We start from the raw sequence: 26,045 nt of genomic DNA, 5'->3' as shown, positions 1-26,045 counted from the left end.
CAAACCAACCCAGACTAAAACAGGTTGGCAAAGGTCTCCCAGCTTTAAAAAAACAAAAAGTACCCTTCCATTCAACAGAATCATTAACCTAGAGAAAAGATGCTTATTGTATTTAAACATATACTATACCAATATACAAAAAAAGTGAACAGGAGTTCTCTCTGAAACATGGGGATTGTGAGTGATTTTAATTTTCTACTTTATATTTTTCTGCATTTTCTATGATGAGCATGTATTATTTTCACAATCAGAAACAAAATAGTAAATGTTACCATTATAAATGAGATACAGAAAGAACCACCATGAAGGGCTTAAGAGTTTTACACAAGAGAAAGAGGATCAGTTTTGAAAATGTAGCCTCTGGTAAGTCATCTGGCAAAATTTATTAAGAGCACACTCTGTGCCAGGTGCTATGACAGGCTGTTGGAAAAAATAACTCAGATACCTTCCTGTGGCAGGCTACATAATTTCTATTTTAAATAAATAATAAAAGTAATAAACCTACAATGGGTTGACAAATTCGGAGTTGAACAACACTCTCCAGAGTAGCCTCTAAATCAAGGAATGTCCCCAATTCAGGTTTCAGAACAAAAAGAAAAGTACTTTGTATAGCAAAACAATTCCTCCTTGACACAAATGCAATTCAAGAAGACCCATGGCCTCTGCATGACTTGATGGCTCTGCAAATGTAGGCCAGAGTCCCAAGCTCAACAGGTCCAAGGCTGATTTCTTCATCAGTTTGTCTCTCCTTCCTTGTTCCATCTCAGTCAGGGCTTTCCCACCCACTGTGTCACTCAAGGTAGGGCCTTACTTTAACTCCTCCTTCTGTCTCATCACTACCCAAATGCCTCTTTAATGTCTCTCAAAACTTTCTTCCTCCCATCCTCAGTAGCATGGCCCTGGTTCAAGCTTCATCATGCCTCGGTGAGACCACCGCATGCAGCAGTCTCCCAACTATTGCTCTTCTCTCCTCCATACTATTATCTTCCTCTGGCGATCAATGTGATTTGACTCAAATCACTGATCAGGCCCGTCACCAACTCAGAAAGAAGTATATGATGCCTTTCCCCAGCGTCAGCATGCCTGTTCCTTAGGATGGCATTTAATATCCACCATCACATTCTGGTCCCAGGGTATCACTGCTAGAGTTTGCACTGAACAGTAGTTAAAGAGCACAAGATTTGTGGTCAGCCAGATCCAGGCTTGAATCCTAGCTCTGCCACTTCCTTAGCCTCTAGACTTTAGATATTAGACAAGTAACTGCACCTCTCAGAACCTCTATTCCTTTAATGGGCAAAACAAATAAGATGTATATAAAATGCCTAGCACACAGTCACTGAGCAAGAAATGTATCCCTTTTTCTCTTAATTTCATATGTCTCCTCTTCCAAGAAGGTGGAAGTCCAAATTCCCTCTGCTCTGCTCCCTAGAAGTTTAATCTGCACAGCCTATGGTTTCACTTTTTCTCTACCTACCCTCACTACCTCCTTCCCACCTTCTCATGCAAGTATGTGTACTGCAAAGGGAAAAACTGTGCCTCGGTTATTTTGCATTCTCCTAGGGCCTAGAATGTAGTAGGGGTCTGGCATTAGTTTATCGAAGGATTCCTCAGACTATCTTTTATAATAGACCCACCAGACCTAAAGACCTACCACTTCTCTCCTGCTCCACGTAAACTGGCTATAACTTTTCTATTCCCCAGACGCTGTTCTTAAGGAACCCCCTCTTTCTTCTCTAAAATACACTCAGCACCTAATAACAGGCCTGATATGGGATGCCTGGGTGGCTCAACGGTTGAGCATCTGCTTTTGGCTCAGGGTCTGATCCTGGAGTCCCAGGATCGAGTTCTGCATCGGGCTCCACACAGGGAGCCTGCCTCTCCCTCTGCCTGTGTCTCTGCCTCTCTCTCTGTGTTTCTCATGAATAAATTAATAAAACCTTAAAAAAAATAACAGACCTGACATATAGTAGTTACTTATATTCATGGAATAAATGATTAATATTCCTTCATCATATGATTTTAAATACCTGCATATCATAGCATACAGAGGTACTATCAACCTATTCTTCTACTGTTAAATATGAACATTGTTTCTAATATTTCACTACTATAAATAACATTCCCATAAACATTTTCTTTCTTTCTTTCTTTTTTTTTTTTTTTTAAGATTTCATTTATTTATTCATGAGAGACACAGGGAGAGAGAGAGGCAGAGACATAGGCTGAGGGAGAGGTAGGCTCCATGCAGGGAATCCAATGTGGGACTCGATCCCGGGTCTCCAGGATCAGGCCCTGGGCTGAAGGAGGCGCTAAATCGCTGAGCCATCTGGGCTGCCCCCCATAAACATTTTCTTATGTAAATGTTTGTGCATGTATTCCTCAGAGTAGATCACTGGGTCAAAGTGAAACAGCAATATTATGAACCATAGATCATCCAATTAATAAGTAGTTCATAAAATGTAAAAGCTTAAAAATTTAAAATAACTTAGTATATAGAATATGAATACAGAATTGAAATATATAGAATTTGAACATGATAATGAATTAAACACTACAATCCATAACCAAGTTTTTCTCATCTGATCCCATTAATTGAAATAGCATACAATTTGCTGCCTTATCATAAAATTAATTTCAAAATTATGCACCTGATAGTTTCCAAAATAGGGAAAATAAGTAGAATAAATAGTATTCAGTTTAAAATAATCTTGAATTAAGAAACATCCATATAAAGTGAGTTAGTTGGGGGCATCTAGGTGGCTCAGTCAGTTGAGCGTCTGATTCCAGATTTCGACTCAGGTCATGATTTCAGGGTCATGAGATCGAGCCTTATGTCAGGCTCTGTGTTTAGCATGGAGTCTGCCTGAGATTCTTCCTCTCCCTCTGCCCCTTCCCGCTGCTGGTGCTTTCTCTCTCTCTCTCAACACTCAATTAATCAATCAATTAATTAATATAGTTAATTAATTAAATAATTAATTAATATAGTTAATTAATTAATATAGTTAATTAATTAATTGACACAGCACTTTAATTAATTAATTAAAATCTTTTAAAAAATAATAAAGTGAGTTAGCTGAATTAAGTCTGAAGGACAGAAGGTTCAGTTAGCAGGACAACTTAACATCAAGGTTTGTCAATAATAAATTGAATATCAGATCTAAAACTGTTGCTAAGTGTTCAATTTCTCTATCAAGGGAAAGAAACAAAAAGGGTAGACAGTTTGGCTTCTGCAATTAGAGACAAAAAGCAGGCAACATTATTCCATTAGTCACAACTGTACAAGCAGATCATTATATGCAATTTTAATGCAGAAATAAATATATCATGTATGCAGACAATGTAATAATGCAAATTGATGAAAGGGTTATTTGTAGCCTTCAAAAGTTAAAACTCTCTTAAAGGAATGGCTGCAGTCCCTTTCACCAGTATCTTCCCTCCCAACTCCCTCAGCAAGGACCAAAGGATGCTATATCACGTTATGGCCTAGTCTTTATTTTTTTATTTTATTATTATTTGTTTAAGTACACTCCATGCCCAGTGGGGAACTAACTATAGCCTAGTCTTTAAAAATATGGCATCACTTGGTACAGAGGTCTGAAATGATCCTTACTCTGATGATTATTAAGGGACTTTATTTGTTCAGAGTAATAATGATGTTCAACAAAATCTGGTCTACATCTGGTCTAAGCCAGGCTTAACTGGCTATGAGAAGTAAAGAAGTTCTATATGGGGAGGGGGGCAAAACACCCCAAATACCAGAGAGTAGCTTTTACCCTCAATAAAATGCTGGCTTTATGGACTCAGAGAAAAAACTCACTTTCATATTCAAAATGGTCGCACTGAACTTATGAATAGATTTTGTATAAAGTTCTATGACAAATCCATTCAGAGCTAGGAGCTTGGCTTTGTAGTGCTATCTTAACCCTCAATAAATCTGGAACGTTTAAAGGCTATTAAATTAACATTTCCCTGATCTGGCACCTGTAGTCAAGTTAATTTATCAAAAACATTTCTACAGTTTGTCACTGGACACTATTTTCTGACAAGTTAAGTTTAAAATAAAATCGACAAAATCTCATTAATTTCCTCTGAATCACCAACCTTGGTTCCATTAAGCTTTTATTATTAAGAACGTCAACTGTCACTCTTTCTTTAACAAGGTCGAGTTCTGATGTAGGTACTTTCAGGATCCTTATATTAAAAGGAGCTAGTAAAGCAGTGCAGTGTGGTAGTTAAAAGCATTAAGCTGTAGAGTCACAAAGACCTGAGTTCAATTCTCAGCAATGCCATTTACTGTCTGTCCTTGGACAATTTTATTTAACCTCTCTGCCATCACTATTTCCACACAGAAATAGATTATAAAAGTACCTCCTCATGGAGCTGTTGAAAGGATTGAATGATTACCATGCATATTAAAAGCACTTGCTACTGTGCTTTTTCTCTCTCGTCCATACTGAATGCTGAAGAAATGCCATACTGAAGAAATGCCGGCTGTTTATTAGGTTTCCTTTGTCCCCCTGCTTTCACATTCAAAGACTTAAGCAAACAAACAAAACACACAACTTTACTACCACTCACACACTTTAAAATGGCAAGGAATTTTAAGACTTGTCCCCTCTAAAACATTTTCACCAAATGACTGTCCTACAATCTCTCCTGAACACCTTTACTGATGAATTCCTTGCCACCTTTAGAGGTGAACCCTTTACTTCAGTCTCTGGGCAAACAGTTTTGATGGCTGAAACAGGTTTCCTTCTACTGAGGTACATACATTCTTGCAGATTTTATCCACTGGTCTTAGTTCTAGCCCTCAGGAAACCAAAACTAACCCACCTTCACTTCCACAGACACTTCATATATCTGAGAGCCTCAAACAAAATAACTTTGTTACTAAGTACCATGGAATGAGCCAGACTGTAACTATAATCATTTCAAGAGTGTAACACAGCACAAAAATATCACTTCCATTGGTTTTTCTTAGGCTAGTGATTTTCATAATTTTTCTTTCAACAGCATCTATGGTAAATGTAAATCTCAAGTCCTGGACCCAAAACAGGAAAGGGGGTTGTTGCTCTCAGGAAAGGTTTTCTCTATTAAAAACAAATCCTCCATATTTTGATGTGCTCTCTGACAGAATCTTCTTCCACTTTTGAAAAAATAAAATGCCTACAGCTATTGGTTTAAACAATCTGTTATCAAGTGAGATTTGAGTAATAGCCTTGGATAATTCTTTTGTTTCCAAAATAACCTGTTCAAATACAGGTAAGAAGTTTTACAAAATGGGGAGGCAGGAGGATGATGGTAAAATATGAAAGCCTATACTGCACCACGAATAACAACCATTTTCTCAAAGTCTTAAATTCAGAAAGCAGTTCCTGATACTATCAGTTTTTACCATCAAGAGTTATATTAGCTCGATAACTCCTTGCAGAGTCTACAGAACTGGTCTGGACCGTGGGCCTGCCAGCCTTGAGCTGTGCAACCTTGGGCAAGCCTATAACCTCTCTGAAAGTCAATTTCCTTAGCCATAAAAGAGAAATGAGAATGGTAGGGCATAGAAAGTAAAAATAAAGCATGTTAAAAATATTCTGTGAACTGCAAACTGTTATACAGGTGTCGGTTATTCCTCATACTGTTACCCAAGTCATTAATCGGATCAGGCAGATCTCTGGATAAATCATTCCTTCAAATAAACAAAACTGAAAAGCAGAGGCAATAGGAAAGAAAGGTGTCTATCTCAGTCACTAAGAGAGAAAAGCCATTGCATCCTCTTCTCATCCAGCCTCAGGATGCTTACAGCACATACCAGAAGGTGCTCTCACATAAGTACAATCCAGCCATCTTAAAGCATAATGGAATGTAAAGTGTCCATTTTGAATTTTCATAGCCATTGTGGGATTCTTTAGATCATTAATGTTACACAGCACTTTGCATTTAATTATACAAACAATGGCTTCTATAATGATGATAATATCAGAGAAAAGTAATTTGCATGAACTAAGCCCCATCACCTAGGGTAAGTATAGGGACCTCTTCATTATTAAATCATTTATATAATAAAATCAATATGCTTTAAAAGTAAAAATAGGTTTTTTAAAACCATAAAGAAGAGTTACATGTTTTAAACTCTATCAATTACCATAATATAATGAGTCTTTTTAAGATTTAATATCAACTTTTAAAATTAAAACTCAATGGAGAATGTATACTTGGCTCCATTACTAGATGATGTATCTCTAGAAAAGGTTACAGTACAGCTATTACCATTCTCCTAAATTATATAGAAAAGTTGGTACAACCTTCCACTACCCCGAAGGACAATTTGATTCCAGAGATAGTGAAGTACTTTGAGATTATAAAATTGTACAAATATTGAATTCAGGTACATATATCATATTCATTTCTTACAGGGATTCAGTTGATTAAATACTAAAAATTTCTTAAATGTCAATATATACCTTAAAATTTTTATTCTGTGTCCTTAATTCTTTTTTGTGTGTGTGTGTCCTTAATTCTAAATAGTTTTTAAAAGCCCACAAATTTCTACACAGTAGCATGTTCAAGACTAAGTGTTTTATCACTTTAAGATTCAATATTTCTTAATGATATAATTCAAAAATTTTACTGAATCATTATTTAGTAAGTCATAAAAACCTCTTAAAATTAATCTTTCATGCACATCTAGCTTATCCAAAGTTAGAATTTAATTAGACAGCCTTGCCACAAATGGGCTTACTACTTTATTTGCTCAATCAGTATATGTCTCTTCAGTAATTATAATTAATTCAAATCCCTGACGCACCTCCTAGCAAACAATGTAAAAACATCAGACAAAATGGAAATAAATAGCTTTACATTTCTCCAATAATGACATTCACTTTCATCCTCAATATGCACATGTGAAATAACGGAGATAGGTGTTATTTTGTACAGGAAAAGGCCACACAAAGAACCTATACCTATAGTGACAGAAAAAGATGCTTGTCTGCAGCAGAACATGTATTATGTTTTTGACAATATGAAAATGATACAATGGCAAAGGGCCATTTGAGAAAGTTTGGGTTTAATAGTTTGCAAATATATGTTGAAATACAAACAGCAACAAGAAAAAGAAGAGTTAAGTTATTATTTATCTAGGACAACACTTCCTGTTGGAAAGAATCTCTTCTAATTATATACAACATTTACAATTGAGAAACAGCCCAAAAAATCTATCACGCCCTTATCCCATATGTCTCTCTGATACAATGAAAGGAAAAGTGGGCTGAATAAAAACATCTTATTTATTTATTTATTTATTTATTTATTTAATCATCCATTCATTCATTTTTTTTGAGATGGGGGTGGGAGGAGTGTGTGTGTGTGTGTGTGTGTGTGTGTGTGTGTGTGTGCAAGCAGGGAGGAGGGGCAGAGGAGAGAGAAATACTTAAGCAGGCTCCGCTTAAGATGTGGGGCTCGATTTCACGACCCTGAGATCATGACCTGAGTCAAAATCAAGAGTTGGACATTTAACCGACTGAGCCACCCAGGCACCCCCATAAAACTTGATTTTTAAAACTGAGAGGACAACAGGATCCACTGGATAAAACTGTTAGCACTGAGTAGTTTAAAAAAAAAAAAAAAGTTCTCCACGAGTCCTACTGCTCAATTAGGTAACCAGCCTAGCAATATGAAGGAAAGCTAGCCTGTTACAGAGCAAATAGCCTTAGTGGGAGGTGGGACTAGGCCCAAAGACCCCATTCCTCCAAACAAAGCCCCTTGTACTTGCACCGCAGAGCTCTCTGCGTCGGCAGGCCACAAGTGCTGCCTGCCATTTGTTGGGCACCTACCAGGGTCCAAGTACTTTTCATAAATTATCTCATTTAATGCACCCAACAGTCCTTTGAGGGTTGTTCACTCCCTTTTAAAGCTGAGGAATGAGAGATTTATGTAGAGGCTGCTGCAAATCCCTCAACTAGGGGGGAACATCATGCTAACCTAAGGTCTGTTCAACTCAAAAACCTTATCCCCTTGCTGAGTTCCAGTCCTGAACAATTCTGGATAGGCCTGGGTATTTAGGGAATGTCACAATGGCAACTGGTTCATGTTGCAGCCACTGTTTCAGAACTGGGAGTCCTGGACAGTGGATCAGAAATATCCTTCTGGCTGAGACCAACATGGAAGGTCTGAGCAGCTCCTCCTGTGGCCCTGCCTGCACCTGCACTTGAAGCTCTGCAGAGACTGCTGCTACTACAGAGGGACACTAGGGTATCCGCTTCTAGGAGCAGTTACCTCTTGCGTACAGGTAGAAGGCAGAAACTACTTTGGATTCCTTGCCTTAGGGTTCATAGAAGGGCCTCGATAAATCCTCACTGATCATGTTTCAGAGGTAAAACACTTGGCAACACTAGCTCCACAAAGAGTAGGCAGAACCCTCTGCTCTAGATTTCATAAAAGAGCGGTCAAGTACCAACTGTGGGTCCCCAGAGAACCCTTACTCCTGGATTAAGAGTCTCATCAGTAATTGTGAGGTATATCTATTACTAAATGTGGCTACGCAGGTGGCGGGAACCAAATGTGCTCTGATGATGACAAAGGAGGGAAATAACAATGCAGTCCTTGGAGAGCCTGGCAAGCAGCTAGGACATCAAAACGGCATCGAGCTCCAACACAAGCAAACAGTCTGATGAGACAAAGGCTCATCTCAGGTTGCAATTCTCTATGGAAATGGGCAGCCCAAGACCTGCTCAGTTGCAGAAACTGACAAGGCACTCCAGTACCTGGGTCTCCTGGGTTTCTCCTCAGCCCCCTGGCATTATTTCCCTCGCGTTCATCTTGAGTCTTAGTCTAATCTCCTCTGAGGTCCTAACTAAACCAGACATAGGGAGAGTCGGGATTTTATCTTATTAAAATAGATATGGCTAATTTGTCTTTTCAAATTCATTTTAAATTAAATTGGATTTCCTCGGAAGGCTGCTAGGTCAGTTCCCCTGCTGTGAATGCAGGACAAAGGTTAATTGCACGCCCTTCACCAGCTCTTCTGCTCTCCTGGGCAGGCTCTGATAACCTGCCCCTGAGAGGTGAGGAATGCTTTGGTTTATTGGGTGATAATGTTGCCATTAAAGCCATTTACCATTATGCCAAGAAACATTTTATTTTTTTTAACTAAATAACAAGATAAGATAGCAATAACAAGAATGAAATGAAATTATGTTACCAACTGATGGTTAGTTATTCTCAAGCAGGAAACCCAAAGAGTAGGACTTAACCTATTTGCTTCCCCTAAAAGGCCTGAATGTGCAAAAGTATATACCCTCCTACAACAAACTATTTTCTGATTCCAGTGTAAAATTCCATAAACATTTTCACTTAATTTATCTTATTTAAACTATGCTCATGAAAATTTAACCCAGTAATTCCCTGTTATACAAAGCATAACAAAGTATGAATATTTAAAAACAATGTAAATAAAACACTTTATCAATTATATTTTTTGTATTCTAAATTAGTGACTTCACTTAGCATGTCTGCCTTGCACAGCACCACACTATTTTTCAATTAAAAGTCCAGATGTTTCAAAGGCTCCAGTAGGCAACGGCAGTTATGAGAAATGCTTTATCTGCATTGTAATCATCACCACCACATCAGCTCCAGGCTGCATTAACATACTCATGTTTTATTCCAGCTCCCTTTCTAACAGAGCAGGTAATTATACAACACAGCATAGAAACACAATCCTAAGAGCTGGACAATTTCTGTAAAGCATCCACCTGAGCAACACTTTTTTATACATAATCTTAAAATTTGGTGGGACTGCTTATTAAAAACACTGACCATTCAGAATAATTTTTAAAAAATAAGAGTGAATTACAGATATATCAAATTTGGCTTCAAATACTCTCCAAGTGCAGGAAGCTTTTGCACAGACACATTTATGTATACTGAAAACCAACTGGAACTTTGTGTATATAAAAACCTATCATTTGTTACAATCCAAGTCATTTCTACTCACTTTTAATGCCACTGTCATTTCTTAAACGAGTCAATTCTATCTTTATTCTTGCTATCCAAAAAAAATGACAATCCACCTAAGCTGAGACTGAGCAATTATTCCTGTACCTATTAGATAAAAAATAATACAAGGGCATAACAAAATGCAATTCTGACTGCTGCAACAAAAATGCTACTCCATTTATTACTTAATTAAATGACCCTCTTTCCCCAAAATGGAAAAGAAGACTCTATTAAAAAAAACACATTGAAAAAAAAAAACACATTGTTATGCTTAGCAAACGTAGTATAATCTAATAGGAAAATATAGTTCCTCATTGTTCAGAAAAATTAACAAAATTCATTTTAATTATAATTTTTAAAATTCTACACACATTTTTACATTTTGAATTATTTCAAGAGAACATGTCCTAATGAGGATGCTATTCAAAAGATAAATGCCTTTACAAACATTAAAACCTCTGATGGGTCAAATCCTGGCAGGTAACACTTCAGCATCTGAAAGCAGACAGCTTCCACTCCTTTCTGAAGGAACCTTAGGTGGAACATTTTTAATACATCACCATGTCACTTTTTAATGTGCCCCAATCTATTAACCACATGGCAAACTAACAGGGATTTTTAAAATATGGGTTTTATGGCTTTATGCTGGTGATTAATTAAATAAATAGCCACTGTTTCACAAATCATCCCTCTAATTAGTCTAAAACAGACACTTTGCATTCACTGGTACTGCCACCATCTGAAGCTCACAGAAGGGCAGGAGTGGTGCGACACAGTCACATCTCTGCACTCTGGAGCCCACTGTCACCAGCTCCATAGCTGGCACCCCACCCTGCCACCCAGAGGCAGAGGTGCCATCTTTGCAGGTGCTGCAGTCAGCTGGAATTTGATTCCAGCTGCTCAGAAAAGATGTTATCCTTAATTATTCTCCCTCACCCTAAAGGAAACAATGGGACAACAAAAGAATAAAAGTGCAACCTCCAGCTACAAACAGATGAGGTTTCACCAGCACAGTTCCTAGACTGAGTAAGAAAGTTGGTTCTGGTACTGAGTTTAGGAATAAGTATGGTGCTAGGTCAAACAGGCTTTCCTTAGAACTCAAAACATGTCATTCTTAAACTCAGACATTAAGCAATTTTTCCAAATCTTATTATTTAAAAGACTGAGGTCACTCTTTTAAAAGCTGATAAGAATTCAATCTAACTTGTTTTAGTAGCATATTTTTAAAAATGGTAATTCCTCTGAAAGCAAATTTTTAGTGCCAGAAAAAAAATCAAATGGGAATATTTTAAGAATCCAATTTTCTTCAGGAAATACATTAAGTAGTTTCTTAATCTTGGTATTTAAACCTCATTAGGTATGTTTAGAGAAAGGAAGGAAGGAAAGAGACTGAGAGTGGGTGGAAGAAATGGAAGGAGGGAGGAAGGAATAAACAGAGGGAAGAAAGGAAGAAGGAAAAGAAAAGGCAAACCGGTGGAGGAAAGGAAACGGGCAAGGAAACGGGAAAATTCAGTAGGGTTAACACCCAAGTGTGCTACAGTGTCCTATAGAAAGGTTGTCCTCATTTCCCCTCTAGGAGGCTCGTTCTAAGAATGGGAGGAAATGGGGTTTAGTAAAAAACACTTGACCCTCTGAAGAGAGTCCTATGCTCTTGGCTAAATCATATAATCCCATTTAGCCTCAGTTTCCTTCCATACTGTACAGGACTTAAGCCCTTACTCTATATAAATCATAGGGACATTAGGTAAAGCACCTAGCACAGTCCTTGCACAGAAGAGATGATCAATAAGTGGTGAACATGATGGTGGCCATGAGAAATGAGTTGAAGGCAGACCCTAAGTTATTTTCACTCTACAGCACCTTTCTGAAAGAGCCTTAGATAGCTGCAGCCAACATTTGCACATGTTATATTACAAATATGAAAAAGTGAGACAAAAGCACAAAATGCACATGAACACAGAACTACTACGTATGCTCACTGTATTGAAGAAAACCCAAATCACCAGCAACTAAGAAGAAATAGTGTAGTTTCTCTAACTTTCATCTTTATTGGGCAAAGAATTGGGGAAGACTGTTTCTGAGACTGTTTATGTGGTAGAAATTGGAAAGAAAATGTGCTAAGGATGTGGAGAAAAAGGAACACTCGTGTACTATTTGTGGGAATGCAAACTGGTGCAGTCACTGTGGAAAACAGTATAGAGGTTCCTCAAAGAGTTAAAAATAGGGATGCCTAGGTGACTCAGAGGCTAGGTGTCTGTCTGCCTTTGGCTCAGGGTGTGATCCCGGAGTCCCAGGATCAAGTCCCATATTGGGTTCCTTGCATGGAGCCTGCTCCTCCTTTCTCTGCCTTTCTCTCTCTCTCTCTCTCTCTCTCTCTCTCTCTCATGAATAAGTAAAATCTTAAATAAAAAAAAAAGTTAAAAATAGAACTACCCTACATTCAAGCAATTACACTACTGGGTATTTACCCAAAGAATACAAAAACACTAATTCAAAGGGATACATGCACCCCTATGTTTATAGCAGCATTATCTACAATAGCCAAAATATGGAAGCAGCCCAAGTGTCCATCAATTGATGAATGAATAAAGAAGATGTGGCGCGCACACACACAGGAATCTTATTTAGCCATAAAAAAAAAAAAAAAAAAAAGAATGAAACTTTGCCATTTGCAATGACTTGGATGGAGCTAGAGAGTACTATAAGCCAAATAAGTCAGTCAGAGAAAGACAAATACCATATGATCTTACTCATATGTGGAATTTAAGAAACAAAACAAACCAGCACAAGGGAAAAAAAAGAGAGAGAAACCAAGAAACAGACTCTTATAGAGAACAAACTGATGGTTGCCAGAAGGGAGGTGGTGGGAGGATGGGTTAATAGGTAATGGGGATTAAGGAGTGCACTTGTCATGATGAGTACCAGGTGATGCATGGAAGTGTTGAATCACTACACTGTACACTGTAACATGTAACAACTGTATGTTAGCCATCTAGAATCAAAATAAAAACTTTGAAAAAAAGAAAATGATCGAGCTTTGAATTCAACAAGATCTGGCTTGAAAGCTGGCTTCATTACTTACTAGTTGTGTAAATTCAGGCATGTTTGTTCATCTCTGAGAGCCTCAGTTTCTCCATCCCAAAATGGGAAAAACAACACCTACTTTATAGGGAAGCTAGGAAGAATGAATGAATTAGCATGGTAGGCACTCTGGCATATATTAGACACTCAGATTCTATTACATTAAGTTGAATCACATGAAACTACTGACAGACATGGTTTATGACTTACAAAAATTGCAATTCCACATGGATTCACCTAATAGTACAGTGACTGAGACAGTAAATAGGCATGAACTAGAAAAACAAGTGAAAATTCTCAAGAATGAAATGAATTATACTATCAAAATAAGAAGGCAACTAACATCTAAAAGGTGTGTGTGTGTGTGTGTGTGTGTGTGTGTGTGTATAAATTTTTTAAAAAGTAGGCTCCACACCCAGCATAGAGCTCAACACAGGGCTTGAATTCACGATCTTAAGATCAAGACTCAAGACCTAAGCTGAAATCAAAAGCCAGACGCTTAACTGACTGAGCCATTCAGGTGCCCTATAAAAGGCGTTTTATAAGACTGGCTCATGATTCCAATAACATGGCAGTTAATATTTATCAAATACTTACAACAGGGCAAATACTATCCCATATATCTGGTATCTGTAATATCAGCTTAGGTGATATTGCAGTGAAGAACTCAGTGAGACAGATTCAACTATTATTCTCCCCATTTTACAGAAGAAATGGAAGTCTAGAGAAATGAAGTAACCTGCTCAATGTCACAGAGCTGGTAAAGCCATGGTATCAGTCTGGAGCTGTCTAAATCCTGAGCCTGAGTTCTTACTCATCACTTAAAATTGCCTCTGAACACTGCAAAGCTGCTTGTTTTGCTTTTAAAAATTATGGGTAGGCAAGGGACTAGAATAGGCATTTCTCCAAAGAAGATATGCAAATGGCCAATAAACACATGAAAAGATGCTCAACATCACGAATTAGAAGAAAAATGCTAGTAGGGGATCCCTGGGTGGCTCAGTGGTTTAGCGCCTACCTTTGGCCCAGGGTGTGATCCTGGAGTCCGGGGATCAAGTCCCATGTTGGGCTCCTTCCATGGAGCTTCCTTCTCCCTCTGCTTGTGTCTCTGTCTCTCTGTCTCTCTCTCTGGGTCTCCCATTAATAAATAAATAAAATCTTTTTTTAAAAAAATGCAAGTAAAAACTACAATGAAAAAGCACCTCACAGCCATCAGGATGGCTACTATCGAAAAAATCCCAGAACACTGCAGTTGGTGAGTAAGTGGAGAAATTAGAAACCTTGTGCACTAGTAGTAGGAGAGTAAAATGTATAGCCTCTGTGCAAAATAGTATGGAAGTTCCTCAGAATATTCAAAATAGAATTACCAAATGACCCAGCAATTCCTCTTCTGGGTATATACCCAATAGAACTGAAAGCATGGTCTTGAAGAGGCAGGTGTACAGTCATGTTCACTGCAGCATTATTCGTAATAGCTAAAACATGAAAACAACCCAGGTGTCCATTGACAAATGAATGGATAAGCAAAATGTGTATACATACAATGGAATGTTTCTTGGCCTTAAAAAGTAGGGGAAATTCTGCAATATGTTACAACATGAATGAACCTTGGGAACTATGCTTGGTGAAATAAACCAGTCACAAAAAGACAAATATTGTTTGATTCTATTTATATGAAATACCTTAAAGTAGTCAAAATCATAGAGATAGAAAATAGCTTAGTAGTTGCCAGTAGCTGGAGTGAAGGAGAAAAGGGAAGTTATTGTTTAATGAATATAGAGTTTCAGTTTTACAAGATGAAAAGAGTTATGGAGACGGATGGTGGTGATGATCATACAGTAGTCCCCTTATCCGCAGTTTTGCTTTTCACAGCTTCTGTTACCTGTGGTCAACTGTGGTCCAAAAGCAGAATGATCTTCCTTCTCAAACACCATCAGGAGGTCAATAATAGTAGCCTAATGCTATATAACAGTGCCTATGTCACTCACCTCACTTCCTCTCATCACATAAGCATTTTATCATCATCATTTCACATCATCACAAGAATACAATGAAGAGTACAGTAAGATATTGGAAAGAAAGAAAGACCACATTCACATAACTTTTTTTCTTTTTAGTTTTACAACTCATTTAATGGCAACTGGTAATCATCAAATTAGCAATGGTTATTTTAAAAAGTTATTGCACTAGCTGTGCTGTCATTTCTCAAGGATGATCAGATACCCAGAGTCACAGACATTTCCCACATATGATGTGCATCATATAAATCAGACTTGATTTATCACCAGCCTTGATAAAATCAGACCTAAGGAAAGAACTAGGTCTGGGGACACATGCATGGTGTTAATATAGTGAATGTTTAGCCTGCTTTGATTATTACAAAATCAGAACAGCGAGAATATTCACAAACTTACAGTATATTGTTATAGTTGTTCTACTTTATTATTGTTGTTAATCTCTTACTGTGCCTAATTTTTGAATTAAATTTTATCAAAGGTGTTTATGTATAGAAAAAAACATAGTACATTATTGGGCTTAATACTATCCAGTTTCAGGTATCCACTGGGGGTCTTGGAACAGATATCTTGTTGATAAGGGGGGGAAACTACTGATGACATTATGAATGCACTTAATACCACTTATCTGTACACTTCAAAAGGGTTAAGATGGTAAAACAAACAGAAAACACAACTTAAAAAAAAAAAGTATGGTGACAAGAAGCAAATTATTTACAAATCACTTTCCCAGTCTTCCAAAGGATGGACATGACAGAAGGGAAGCAAGCCCCAGTTGTGAGAGTATTTCAAACTAGCACGTGCAGTAACAGGGATGATGATACATTCAAAAGCTCCATTGTAACCATGGCATTAGAGGCAACCACTTCTCCCATATCATAGTGTTATTTAAAAAGAAAAAAAATGCAGACATGCTTCGAAGTTTTCAGGAAAAATCCTAAAGTTTTAATCAAACAGCTGCTGTGTTCCCATTATGTTATAGTCAAGCCTTTTCGCTATGTGACAAAGACAGCAGAGCTTTTCATTTATTTGTTCATTTATCTATTTATGTTTATGTCTTACTTCCTGAATCCTTTCATGTAAACTGTGAACAAGTCATCACAGAAAGGAAAATGGCACTGACAGTGGATGCTATGAATCTACTCCTTTTAAAAAAAAGAATTCAAGTCAAGGAAATCCCCAAATGCCACGTTTTCAAAGCAAGGATTGTAAAAGCAATCACACTTGCATTTAAGGCTTCTTGGAGCCGCCTCTGTGGCACCAAATCCACCAAAGATAAAGAAGATGTTTGCGCTAAGTTGGGAAAGTGGAGACATCAGCATTTCTGCCTTTAGCCCATTATTTCTGTTCTCCAGACAGCACCTGATAAAGCATTGAGAGTGTTGTCTTCTGAGCAGCCACTGCTCCTGTGAAGCCTGTGCTCAGGGGTTTCCCTGGGGTTTCCTTTCCGAAAATTGCAGCAGAGACTCTGAGAGGAGCCCAAACGAGCTCTGCCTTAACCTTCCCATAAACTGATATTTCCATAGAGGATTAAGACAAACATTTCAAATGAGTGAATTTCCTTTACTAAAAAACTAAAGTGACAATAGTAGTACCAAGAGAAATATACAAAGATGATGAATAAGACACACTTTTGTCTTTGGGCATGCAAAAATCTAGAGCAAAAGGTTAGATGGAGGTGGGCTACACAATTCCCTCTTATTTCGCTCTATGTTGGAGCTCTAATAAAAAGTTATACAAGAATTACATTGAGGCCTGGTCTACCAGGAGGAAGAGGGAGAAAGTCTAAGTGTTTCATATTATCTGATATATGCTGATGCTGCATGGTATATATTTCTGTATTCTTATTATAAATTTTTCTATTCAGAAGAATGCAACTATGTCTCTTTTCTAATAAGGTATTTCCAGAACTCTGGGGATGCCAAACAGTTCCTTGTTGAATTGGTAAGAATGAAAATCTCTATCCTTGAGGTCCCTATAGAAGGGAACAAGATTCCTTGTCCAAAAGTATGCTGGGCAGCTCCCTTGGGCTAAGGAAGTCAGAACTCCCTCTGACCCAAAGAGGTAGGGATATATGTGCTCCTGAAGTAACTAAACAGAACACAAAAGAAAAGGCCAAAGTGGAGAATATCACTATTACTAAATCCAAGTCTCGGAAAGCTGAGGGGAACCAGAGGGTCTTCTTGGCTTTGGTCACCTGCCAAGCTTCATATTTTCCCCCTTATCTTCTGACACTGTGATGTCTTTCTTGCTTTTCCCTTTATGGTTATGTCTCCCACATACCCATATTCAGTTTTACAATATTACATGTATAATGTGAGATATTTCACATTTAACACTTTGAACACTTCTGGAAAGAGAATGGCTAAAATTAAAAGCAGCTAACATCTACTCTATGTGTCAGGCACCAGGCTGAGCCCTTTACTGTATATAATCTGTTTTGATCTTCAAAACTGCCCTCACTTACCCCATTCTATAGATAAATAAATATGAAGAAATTAAATCATATATAATCTGTTTTGATCCTCAAAACTGCCCTCACTTACCCCATTTTATAGATAAATACAAAGAAATTAAACCATTAAAAGTCACACAGCAAAAAATAAAATAAAATAAAATAAAATAAAATAAAATAAAATAAAATAAAGTCACACAGCTAGTGAAAGAACTCAGATGGACACCCAGGTCCAGTGGGACTCAAAAAATTACAGTCTTTAACTTATTACAATTCTCCCCAAAATCAATATACTTTTAAAAGCCTTTTTTTTTTGGGGGGGAGCCTTTTTATTATATTCCGAATCAACATTTTCATGAAATCAAGAACAATGACATATTTATGCATAAATTGTCTCTTTCTTTCTCATCCTTTTATAATATTCTTTCTGCAACATTTAAGATAACACATTTAAAAAATTGTTTTACTAAAGGACTTGTATTTCAGCCATATGGCAAAATATGTACTCTGACCAACAGTCTAACAAAAAACATTTTGATAAGCTATAAAAATATTCATTTTACCTAATTCAATAGGCTGGCAAGTGTTTAAGAAATTCACAAAGCCTCAAAAATTAAGTGAAATGGGCAACTCAGAAAAGAAAACAGAACACAGTTTTTACTAATATTGATATTTGCTAAAGTGATATTAAGTGTCTACTTTCTTGGTCAGATGGATACACAGTACAGCCCATCCATAATCTGTAATAAAGCTGGGACCCAAAAGACCTACACATGAACGTAAATTAGAATTAGGGCCCCCTACCAGACAAGGAAAAACTTCACGTCCAAACAATTTTTTTTTCTCCTGAGACATTATAACCACAACCTTCATATAACATTTTCATGCCAAATTCATATCTGATGGATAGACCAGAAAGCCTCAAATCAAGAATTTAAAGTCATTCTGGGGGTGCCTGGCTAGCTAAGTTGGTAGAGTGTGTGACGCTGGACCTCAGGATTGTGACTTTGAGCTCCACCTTGGGTGTAGAGATTACTTTAAAAAATAAAATCTTAGGGTGCCTGGCTTGCTCAGTAGGTTGAGCTTTTTCAGCTCAGGTCATAATCCTGGGGTCCTAAGATTGCCCTGCATAGGGCGCCCTGCTCAGCAGACAGCCTGCATCTCCTCCCCACTCCTGTTCTCTATCGCTATCTCTGTCTCTCAAATAAATAAATAAAATCTTTAAAAGTAAATAAATAATGGTGCAAAAAATAAATAAATAAAATCTTTAAAAAATAATAATAGGGCAGCCCTGGTGGCTCAGCGGTTTAGTGCCGCCTTCAACTCAGGATGTGATCCTGGAGACCTGGGATCGAGTCCCACGTCAGCTCCCTGCTTGGGGCCTGCTTCTCCCTCTGCCTGTGTCTCAGCTTCTCTCTCTCTCTGTGTCTCTCATGAATAAATAAATAAAATATTTAAAATAATAATAATAATAATAATAATAATAATAATAATAATAAAGTTGTCCTGGGCTACCAGGCAAAAGCTAACAAAACCTTGCAGGAGGAACCTACATGACTCCATAATTACAAAAGAAAGTTGCAGGAATGCCTGGGTGGTTCAGCAGTTAAGCATCTGCCTTCGGCCTAGGACATGATCCTGGAGTCCCAGGATCCAGTCCCGCATCAGGTTCCCTGCATGGAGCCTGCTTCTCCCTCTGCCTATGTCTCTGCCTCTCTCTCTCGCTCTGTGTCTCTCATGAATAAATAAATAAAATGAAAGAAAGAAAGAAAGAAAGAAAGAAAGAAAGAAAGAAAGAAAGAAAGAAAGAAAGAAAGAAAAGAAAAGAGAGAGAGAGAGAGAGAAGAAAGAAGAAGAGAAGAAAGAAAGAAAGAAAGAAAGAAAGAAAGAAAGAAAAAGAAAGAAAGAAAGTTGCAGAAAGTAAGTTGTTACAGCCTCAAATCATAAAGCATAGAAAGCATCATAGAAGAGACCTAACAATGACTGGAGTTAACAGAATGATCAGAAATGGATCATAAAAGTTTAATGAAAAATGTTAAAGTATTAAAAACATGGGTAAGAAAGAGCAAGACACTGTAAAATCTTACACAGGTTGTGATCTGATATCATGGTTGGGTAAGAGAATGTCAGTATCCTTAGGAGATACAAGCTAAAGTATTTAGGACTGAATGCCAATTTTGAAACAGCTAAATAAAACATAAAGCAAATATGGAAAATCTTAGCAATTAATGAACACAGGTGGTATGTATAAGGGTGCTCACTGATTACTGAAAAAATTACGATTACTGAGAAAATTATTAAATGTTTCATAAAAAAAGTTTTTAAAATTCCAAAGCAGGGATCCCTGGGTGGCGCAGCAGTTTAGCACCTGCCTTTGGCCCAGGGCGCGATCCTGGAGACCCAGGATCGAATCCCACGTCGGGCTCCCGGTGCATGGAGCCTGCTTCTCCCTCTGCCTATGTCTCTGCCTCTCTCTCTCTCTCTGTGTGACTATCATAAATAAATAAAAATTAAAATGAATAAATAAAAGTTCCAAAGCAGATTTTTGGAAGATCAAGATGGAACTTCTAGGAATGAAAAATACAATGACTAAAATCGCCAAGTGCAATGTATGGGTTCCATAGCAGAAAAGAGAGTATGTGAATTGGAAGATAGAATGGAAGAAATTACCTAGAATGTAACCCAAAGAAAGAAACACAGAGAAGTATGTAAACGGGGTCAAGAGATAACGGAAGATCAAGTAACAAATTCTAACAAGCTTAACTAGAATTTAAGAAGGTGTAGAGGCAATGTCTGAAAAGAGACTGACTGAGAGTTTCCAGAACTGATGAAAAGACAACCGTACAGACTGAGAAAGTCCAGTGAAACCCAAAGAGGAAAAACAAGAAAAAAAATCTGTATCTAAACATGAAACTGCATATATACAGGCAAATACTAACCAAATGGAGCTGGTATAGCTGTGTAAGGGGGGTGGGGGGGAGGAGTCACTAGAGACACAAATCACAAACAGTTCAATTTACCAGGAAGAAATAATTCTGAACTTGTATGAACCTAAAAACATAATCTCCTAATATGTAAAAGAAAAATCTCTCAGAACTCTATAAAGGAAAATAGGCAATCTAATAACACTGGAAGATTCTAATGTATTTTTGTCTAACTGATAGTGCAGGCAGACACAAAACATCAATAAAGATACATATTTTAACAGAATTAACAGGCTTGACTTAATGGACATATTTAGAATTCTGCAAACAATAGCAGCAGTTGCTCCAGAATTCTTTCCAGGTTCACAGATAATATTTATGAAAAGCAACCTACATTAGTGGACATAAAACCATGCTCAACAAATTTCAAATAATTGGTATCATTAGGCCAGTTTTCTCTAACCATAAAACAATAAAGTTAGAATCAACAACTAAAATGCAAAATTATAAAAACCGAATATATTTGGAAATTTAGTAACATAAATAATTCATGTATCAAATAAGAAGTAATAATTAAAAATATCTAGGGATGGGCATATCCAAAAAATGTGAGATTATGAGCTAAAGCTAAAGGAAGAAGGACCTATACCTCCATAGCAAGTAAACATTGTAATGACTCCCCTGAAGCATCTATGGCCATTTTGCAATCATACACTGATAGAGGAATGCCACACTTCAAGAAGAACTGCTGGACATTGTTGAAGCTAAAAATGGACAATGGTTACACTACAGTCCCAATCAGGAGTGGCCTTAAAAGACAGCAGTGATAGGGAATCTTCCCAATAGAGTTCAGGACAATACATTTGTTCATCTTCTTTGTGTCAAAGTGAAGGCAAAGTGTCAGGAGGTTAAATATATAGACTCTTGGGAACTTGGACCTCAGCAGAGTCCCAGCACCCTAACCAGTAAGAGTGGCTCACTGTGCCTAAACTGTGCGAACAACAATGATTTATGCTGAACAATTCCCTTCCTTCTAGGACTCTGGAATTTTGGTACCTGCTAGGCAGAGGGTGCCCATGTGATGAGCTTCCAATAGAAGTGTGAACTGTGAAACTTAGTTTCCAATAGAAACTAAGTCTCTAATAAGCTTCTCTAGTAGATAGTATTTCGCCCATGTTGACATAACTTGTAGCTGGGAGGAATTAAGCATGCCTGGTGTAATGCCACCGAGAGAGAACTCTTACAAGTGTATACCTGGACCTCATCCCATATGCCTTTTCCCTTGGTTGACTGTACTTCATATCCTTTTGCTATAATAAATCATAGACATGAGTACAACTATATGCTGAGTCCTGTAAATCCTCCTAGTAAATTGCTGTCTGGGGAATTCCCAACACAGCTTTACCTTCAGCCAGTTTCTTTATTATTGGTCTCTCCAGTGCTGGCACAAAGGACACGTGAATAGACTAGCCATGGTAGCAGAGACTGAAGCTATATATAGGCCCAACACCATTATCTCCCACTCACCAAGGCTGATATTAGTACTGCCTACTGTCAAATATCAAATCTGACAGCAACAGAAAATAATGCTGTGCCCCTTATACAGTATCATCCCTAAGAAGACCAAACAACCATTTGGTGACAAGCTGAATACACTGGACTGCTTCTACTCTGAAAGTGGTCTTGCTAGAGACCAATACTTATTCAAGTAGGGGCTTGCCCTTGCTGCCAGTAATGCCTCAGCTAGCACCATTATCTCAGTGTTTGATCACCAAAGGGCAACCCACAAAATATTCTACCAGACTGAGGAACCCAATTTATAGAAAAGGAGATATAACAGAAGCATATAACCATGGGATCCTTTGGTCATATCATATAGCATACTGCCCCAAAGCTGTCAATTTAAAAGAGTGATTCAACAACATGTTGAAGGTACAGATAAGGCATTAGGTCACAGATGACACCCCATAAGGCTGGGATGCCATAACTAGGATGCAACATATATGCTAAAAATCAACAACCATTGTATGGTATTATGTCCCCAGCAGGTAAAATACATGGTGCTAGGAACCCAGGAGAAGCAGCAAGATTAGCCATTATTCCCACCCACTTGGGGAACGTTTTCAATCTCCAGAAATTAGGGTTCTGCAGATTTTAGAGAACTTGGTTTCCGAAGGGAGAACACTTCCACCAGGAAACAGCAGAAGTCCCACTAAATGTTAAACTATGCCATTCGTGCTCCTTATGTCAAGTGATATCAGAAAAGAAGGAAAATCATGATCCTGACAGGAGTAATTAATGCTCATCAGGAGAAGGTAGGTCTGCTGTTATATAAGAGGCAGGAAGCAATACATCTGGCCAGTAAATCTTCTTAGGAATATTTTGTTCTCCTTTGCCCAATTTCAATGGTAAATGGACAAATGAAGCAGTCATAGCCTTTGGCCAAGGACTTGGAACTCAGGGATAAGGGTCTGACTCATCATACCATAAAAGCCACCTAGAACAGCAGAGATGCTAACTGAGATTGAAAGGATGAAAACGGATATTTGAAGAGGGGGATGAGTATCACTTGTGTCCTCAGGATCAGCTGCAGAAACGAGAACTGCAGTTTATTTCACTAACCTTCCTTGTATAAGTTTCCCCCAATGAAAATAAGACCACCACAGATGTAAAGGAATGGTCCCAAAACTTTTATGAAGCAAATAAACACAAGTGGCACCAAAGGTAGACTGGTATGGTCACTAGCTGCACCCCCAAAATGCCATCTTCAGGAATGAAGGGCATATTCTCCAGCTGCTGGATGGTTGCTATCAGCTGCTAGTCCTTTCCTGGAATTAAACCAGGTTGATAGAGCCATCTTGCCCAAAATCACACCCTCTTTTCAGGGAGGCAGCATCCAATGATAAGTCAGATGCAAGGAATATAAAGGCTTGGCTGTCTTGCCCAACTTGTGGCAACCCTTAAGTGTCATCCTAGTTTCAGAATGGCCCTACTCTTCCTTCTACTCAATCCTTTTTCCTTCTCTTCTCCCCATAGATGTTGATCCAGAAAGCACTCTCTAATAAACTTCCTGCATGTGTATCTCCATTTCAAATTCTGCTTCCCATGGGAACCTAAACTGCAACAACAGTTGTATTAGCAAGTTCTAACAAACATTCAAAAATAGATAATGCTACTATTACCCATATTATTCAATGGTACTAAAACAGAATAATTCCTATCACTTTATAAGGCTACCAAAACTCCATATCGAAACATGAGAGTATGAGATAGGAATACTACAGGCCAAGTTTACTCATGAACAAAGATGCAATAATCCTAAAGAAAATATTAGCAAGCCAATTCAGCATTATATAAAAACTAGGATACTTAATGACCAAAGTTTATTTTATCGTATGCAAGGCTGGTTAAACAAAGAAAAAACATTATGTTCTGATTAAGAAATTAAAGAAAAAATATTATGGCAGTATACATTAAATACAGAAAAAGCACTCAGTACGTTCAACATTCACTCATGATTAAAAAATGATTATCTTAGCAAACTGGGAGTAAAAGGGACCTTTCTTAATCCAACATAAGCCCTTTAACCAAACAACAAACTTTTTTTTTTTTTTTTAAGATTTTATTTATCTACTTGACAGAGAAAGAGACAGAGAACACAAGCAGGAGGAACAGCAGAGGGAGAGGGAGAAGCAGAAGCAGGCTCCCCCCATGAGCAGGGGGCCAGATGCAGAGCTTGATCCTTGGACCCTGGGACTACAACCTGAGTAGAAGGCAGATTTTTAACCAACTGAGCCACCCAGGCACCCCAACAAACATCATTCTTAATGATGGAATACAGAAAATATTTCTTTAATATCAGGAACATAGCAAGATTACCTTTTTCAGCATGGTATTAAGAGGTCTTAGCCAACTCAGTAAAGTTAAAAAAAGAAAAGTATAAGGATTACAAAGAAAATAATAAGACTATCGTTATTTGCAAATGACTGATGCCAGAGGGGGGAAAAAAAGGTATGAAATAGGATTACTAGAAGTTTATTACTAAGGTTGTTGAAATAAAAACCAATCGATAAAAATCAACCGCCTCTGTTAATGACGAAAATCTCTGTTAGTGAATACATACAACTAAGAAGAAGAAAAGGAAGAGGAAGAAGAAAAGCAAGAGGAGGGGGAGCAGCAGCAGCAACTAGCAAAAAACAGACACTATAATTTAAAAGATATTGGGAGCAGAATAAAAAAATATTAAGTATTTGTTGGGGCACGCAGGCGGCTCAGTGGTTGAGTGTCTGCCTTTGGTTTAGATGGTGATTCCAGGATCCTAGGTTAGAGTTCCGTGTCAGGTTCCCTGTTGGAAGCCTGCTTCTCCCTCTGCCTATGTCTCTTCCTCTCTCTGTCTCTCATGAACAAATAAATAAAATCATAAAAAATATTAAGTATTTGTGAATCAATCTAACAAAAGACATAAGACTTCTATGGAGAAAATTATAAAATTTTATGAGAGACATTTGAGATCACTTAAGTACATGAAGAGACCTACATGTTTAAAATGGTAAAGATATCAATTCTCTCAAACTGATCTACAAATTCAGTCCAATCAAAATCTCAACAGGAATTTTTTTAAAAACTTGTCAAGCAGTTTGATAATATATATGGAAGGATCAAGAATACACAGAATGCTCATAATTAAAAAAAGTTTAAGGGTCATGATTTACCATATATCAGAAAGTGTTCTAAGCATGAAATTATTAAGATAGTGTGATACTAACCTGGAGCAAATAAACCACTGGAAAAAAAAGAGAGCTCAGAAACAATAGCACACACACAGGGAAGTCTGATAGATATATGACTAAGCTAGCACCACGGAGCAGGGGAAAATGAGACTTAAACAACTAATGCCCAGATAACTGATCAATTATCCAGAAAAAAAAAAAACTGAAATTGCACCTTTACCTCACATTATATGTCTAGAAAAAGGATTCTAGACAGATTATTGAAATACTAAAACTTAAATGCAACATATGAAAATATCTTTATGATCCTGAGTATGGAAGGATTTCTTAAGACAAAAAAGTATAAGTAAGAAAGCAAAAGCCTCATAAATTCATACATTAAAAATAAGAATTTCTGTTCATCAAAAAATACACCACAGAGATAATGAAGACAAACCACAAATAACATTTCTGCAGGGCAGCCTGGGTGGCTCAGCGGTTTAGCGCCGCCTTCAGCCAAGGGTGTGATCCTGGAGACCTGGGATCAAGTTCCACATCAGGCTCCCTGCCTGGAGCCTGCTTCTCCCTCTGCTTGTGTCTCTGCCTCTCTCTCTCTTTCTCTCATGAATAAATAAATAAAATCTTTAAAAAAATTTTTTTCTGCAACAAAATGATTGATATATACATACATAAAAATGGTTACTATCCAAAATACGTTTTAAAAAATTCCTTCAGGAGCGCCTAGGTGATTCAGCTGGTTGAGCATCTGCCTTCAGCTCAGGTAGTGATCATGTAGTCCTGGGATAGAGCCTTGTGTCTGGCTTGAGATCAACAGGGAGCCTGCTTTTCCCTCTCCCTCTCCCCACTC

At 37.7% G+C, this 26,045-nt stretch overlaps 1 protein-coding gene and 1 non-coding gene across 8 annotated transcripts in view; both read right to left on the bottom strand.

Moving 5' to 3' along the window:
- The window catches only part of MAPKAP1 (MAPK associated protein 1), a 256,321-nt gene that overhangs the window by 147,007 nt on the left and 83,269 nt on the right, over nt 1-26,045 (bottom strand). The window lies entirely within an intron of this gene.
- Nucleotides 15,351-15,482, bottom strand: LOC129518273 (small nucleolar RNA SNORA72). Its single transcript, XR_008666159.1, has one exon. It is a non-coding gene; the product is annotated as a small nucleolar RNA SNORA72 (small nucleolar RNA).

This window comes from Nyctereutes procyonoides, unplaced genomic scaffold, assembly GCF_905146905.1.
Source record: "Nyctereutes procyonoides isolate TBG_1078 unplaced genomic scaffold, NYPRO_anot_genome, whole genome shotgun sequence".
Lineage (NCBI taxonomy): Eukaryota > Metazoa > Chordata > Mammalia > Carnivora > Canidae > Nyctereutes > Nyctereutes procyonoides.
Note: the sequence above shows the minus strand (reverse complement) of the source record. Positions and strands in the feature narration are given on the sequence as shown.